The sequence below is a fragment of the Octopus bimaculoides genome, chromosome 12, assembly GCF_001194135.2.
Source record: "Octopus bimaculoides isolate UCB-OBI-ISO-001 chromosome 12, ASM119413v2, whole genome shotgun sequence".
Classification (NCBI taxonomy): Eukaryota; Metazoa; Mollusca; class Cephalopoda; order Octopoda; family Octopodidae; genus Octopus; species Octopus bimaculoides.
The window spans coordinates 58,625,382-58,630,372 of record NC_068992.1 but is presented as its reverse complement, the minus strand read 5'-3'; positions in this window follow the sequence as shown (position 1 = coordinate 58,630,372).

The window sequence follows — 4,991 nt, the reverse complement described above, 5'->3', positions numbered from 1 at the left end:
ATATATATATATATATATATATATAAGTGATTTCCCCGGGCAGCGAAATGTGAAATGAACTCTTACATTAATTCTCTCACAGAATATCAGTTGCGCAAATGCACAAATCCTGGATTCAATTTTCTTGCAAGTCACTTTCTTAATGACCTCAGGTCACTAAATTTACATGTAGGAGTAATCAGTGAGACCAGAATTTCCAGAAGTCAGGTATTTACGCTTTTCTTTCTCTCTCAGGGCGTAGAAGGTATATATATCATTCGGTCGGCTCAGATCGTATTTTTCGGAATGGCATAGAACTCAAGGTGCGGACGACTTTTCAGGGCTCGGATGGTGAGAAAGCGGTGCGAGATGTGAACAAGCGTGAAGGTGGAGACTTCAGATTTGGATCCACTTATGTGCTGTCTGGAATATATTGGCCAGGTTTCTTCAAGTATGAAGAAGTGTTTTCTTGGGCGGCACACCCTTCCGTTAGTGAACATGTATAATGTCATCTTGAGCGCAAGCTGGGATAGTGTAAGCATGACCAACGTGACAGAGGATTGTGAACGGCACACAAACTTAGTCAAGCAGTTCCAACAGTCTGACTGGTAACGAATGGATTTCCAGGTTGTTCTAATCTGGGCGTGACCTAAACGTGTCGGATCATTCTGGTGGTTAGCACTATACTGAAGTAAAACAGGTTAATGCAAGCACACAGTAATAAAAAAAAACTCGTGCGCATGTGGTTCCGTACCGTCACGGGGCATAGAACATAGTATCTGGTACGGGCAAGGCCTTCAGGTGGGCAAAAACGGGAACGGAAATGCAATAAGGGCAGCCAGTCTAATAAAAAAAAAAAAGATCCCTGAGAAGCTGTCCCTATATGGTCAGACAGAAATGGCGAGCATTTAATCGCCTTCACTATTCTTCACTGTTCTTTCACTTTTAGAGGAACGAACTTGTTATTTCGTTCAAAAGGTACATCTCTTTCCAAACTCTTCTGCATAAAGAAGAGTGTGCCAAGCGTAGTCGTTATTTGCTAGGCATGTCTTTGCACGGATCGTCTCGGGTGGAGCAGTAGTTGTAGGTGAATGAAAATTAGGATTAAGCTTTTGACATGTGAAATGATATTAGATTCTCCTGTAGCGCTGTTTGGTCGGTGGTCCTAAACCTTTTCATTCTATATAGGGTTACTGCTGACCAAGAGTGACGACGTACTCGGGGACCATAGTCTAGTTCAGAGGGCATTCTGCTTGGTAACTATGCACGACTTTCAGACCTCCCTAGCTTAGGGTGTTTGCGAGCTCGCGATAAACTCTACAAGCAACGTTGAAATCTATTAGAGATTCGCACAAAGTTATGACAGTGTCTGAGTCTTGCTGACACCTTCGTGGCTATGAAGAAAGAGTTTGTAAGGTGAAAATTAAAACATCTGACGACACACGTTTTCGTCTTTGATCATGCATCTTTCAACTTTTTCATGTTCAACTCGAAGAAGACAAGGGTGGTGTTGACGGTTCTAACCACTAGTGATTTGAGTAAAAGTTAGGTGGAAGTCCTAAGACTGGCCAACATTGATGGTCAACATTCAGCATGCATCAATAGGGCGGATGACATCGCTGGAAATCATTGAAAGAGGGCATTTCCTTCGACACAGAGATAATCTACATTATGTGTGGGTTCTCTCTCCGACCCAATTATTATTATTATTATTATTATTATTATTATTATTATTATTATTATTATTATTATTATTATTATTATTATTATTTATTGTCTTTGCACAGCTTCTAACGCTGGAGACGTACTACGGTGCTAGCTGTTCACTACTAGTGAACTAGTGTAACACCCCTTATTTTTCGAGCACCATCCGGAGTATTCGAGCGGTTCCCAGCAGTGCTGTTCCCTGTAAGTGCTTCACCCTCATTGCAGCCCATATTTGTTCCATGTACTTCTCAAGATTTTTACTCACTGTTTCCAGGGCTCCGACAATTATTGGTACTACTACCACCTTTTTCAGCGACCACAACTGCTTGACCTCCCAAGCTAACCTGTCATATCCATCGACTTTTCTTCCTTCCTTATCGCATACCTTGTTGTCAGCTGGTCATGCTATATCTATGATCTAGCATCGTTTGCTTTTTTCTCAATTAACACTATGTCTGGTTTCTATTCGCTATCTCATGGTCGCACTGAATCATAAAATCCCATAGGATCTCTGCATTATCATTTTCGATAATGTCTTCTGGTTTATGTTTGTATGACTTTTTTGCTCTGTCAAGTCCATACTTGCTGCAAAATGTCAAATGGACAAGCCTTGCTATGTTGTCATGACTCTCTTATATTCTTTCTGGGCTAGTGGCATACATTGACTGATAATATGCCACCCGGTTTCACCATTTTGCCCACAAATTCAGCACTTATCACTTCTGATGTGTTGTCTATTCTGTATTTGATATTATTATTATTATTATTATTATTATTATTATTATTATTATTATTATTATTATTATTATTATTATCATCATCATCATCATCATCATCATCATCATCATCATCATCATCATCATTATTATTATTATTATTGTTGTTGTTATCGTTATTATTATTGTTAAATTAGTGCATGCTAATTTAATTATTTAATTAGCAGGAATATTATATTGAGGTTTGGTGAAAATGCTTCTGCAAGTCGACAATGCGAGTCTCAGTTGCATTCTCTCTCTCATTCAGTTAGGTAGCATTGTCGGTGTTGTGCCCTGAGTACTAATTACCACAGTCTCTTCACACTCTGGCTAGATCCTGATATTTCATTATTCGTTAATTTTATTTAGTATCTACTCTACTCTTCTATCACAGGCAATTGTGAAGTTTATGATTTTACATTGTTTATTTTGTCCTCTAAAATCACATCAATTATTCTTGCTTCAATAGAACGATCAATTTTATGAGGAAGTCTCATTATATCCTGTAATTCTTATTTTCTATTGCAGTCTCCGGTTCGTGTTCGCTTTTCTGTTATTTTGAAACAACACACTTGGCTAACATCCCAATGTATCCCTGCGCCTATACTCTTTTTGCGTTACTGTACTGTATTCACTCAAGTGATTAGTGATATTTCGTCTCTTTTTGTACAGATTCTGCGTTTGCTGTCTGACTGGGTTTTGTCGATTTTTGCTTTTATCAGATTTGTTTAGATTTATTCAGATTTTTTTAATACAGACATGACACACCACAAATAGGAAATCCCACAAAGCGCCGAGAAGATTCCACCAAGTACAGCTGATGTGTGCCGTTATGACACGTGGGCGTACAAGTAGTGATTATCATGTCTTTTTTGTATTTCTATCGTAAGCTCAAAACATTATTTTTACGTGAAATCTGAATTTCATTTCCGCCATTTCACTAGCATTATTACTTATGCTTTACTTTAAAAATAAAATGCTGCCTTTTCTTCAGTTTTCATTTCATGTACTTGTAATCATTTTGCATGCTTTGTTTTTACACTTTATATAAAAACTGATATATGTATAGTAAGAAAAATACGATACAAATACCGTATGTGTACTGTAATCTCATAATCAAAGCATGACATCCAAAACTGTTGACTGGTATCTTACGTTTCTGATGGTATTATATATAAAAATATTAAAAATTTATATGAAATTACATTCAGGATATATAAATGTGTATGGGGGGTGCCTGGAGAATTGATTCCAAATCAACAAACACGCGAGGGTAGTGAATTTTGTATGTCGTTCACTGTCCCCTGCTAAATCACCTCACAACTGAATATCAACATCACATAGCAGAATATCAACATCACATAGTAAATTATTGAGCACCTAACAGAATAAACAATCTTAGTTAACAAGATTCGTAATTAATATTTCTGGTTAGCATTTTCAGAAGTTAACTTGTTGGTATTAACTTGCTTACTGAGTGGTTAACCACTTCGTTAACAAGCATAGTGTATTTCCTTTAATCACATAATACAATTAGGTGTAAATGCTTAAACTAACATTTTGATAATCAAATATAATTTATCATGTTTGATTAGCCTAATTCATTAACAACTTAATATACACAGGAAAATTTCTGATGATTTTATATACAATAAGAAATCTAGTTAATATACTCATCTGTAGAATGCTAATATCTAACACAATCACTCAAAATAAGTTAAACTGTTTCTAGTAATACGGTTTTAAAGGAAAAATAATTCCTTGTGACATTATGACACTAGCGTAACCATCGATCATTATTTATATTTAACCACTAAATAATTACATTAACATAATGAGTATGTTTATTAATTAGGGAGTCCTCCAGAGTTACATGCTATTGTTATTTCTATTAGTTCTGCTCGACATCAATGATTGCAGATTCTGAATTGGAATTCATAAAGTAATTGGATTTACTCTGCAATTAATTATTATATTCCGTTAGTCTATTCAGTAAAGCTATCTCTTCGATATGACACGTGTGCGAGTGTGAACGCCCGCGTGTAACTATGTGTGTGCTTGTACGAAATTATAGGCGTGGCTGTGTGGTAAGAAGCTTGCTTCCAAAACACATGGTTCCGGGTTCCGCCCCACTGAGTGGCACCTTGAGTAAGTGTCTTTAACTATAGCCTATGGCCTACCAAAGCCTTGTTGAATGGATTTGATAAACGGAAACTGAAAGAAGCCCGCCGTATATACGTGTGAGTGTGTACGTATATGTGTGTGTATGTGTGTTTGCAGGTGTGTGCATGTGTGTTTGGTGTCTGTGTTTGTCTCCCATCACAGTTTGACAACCGGTAGCGGTGTGTTTACGTCCCCATAACTTAGCGATTCGACAAGAGAGGTCGACAGAATAACTACCGGGATTTTAAAAAAATGTACTGGGGTCGATTCATTCGACTAAAAATAGTTCTAGGCAGAGCCCCAGCATGGCCGCATTCTCATGACTGACACAAGTAAAAGCTAAACGATAATATATATATATATATATATATATATATATATATATAT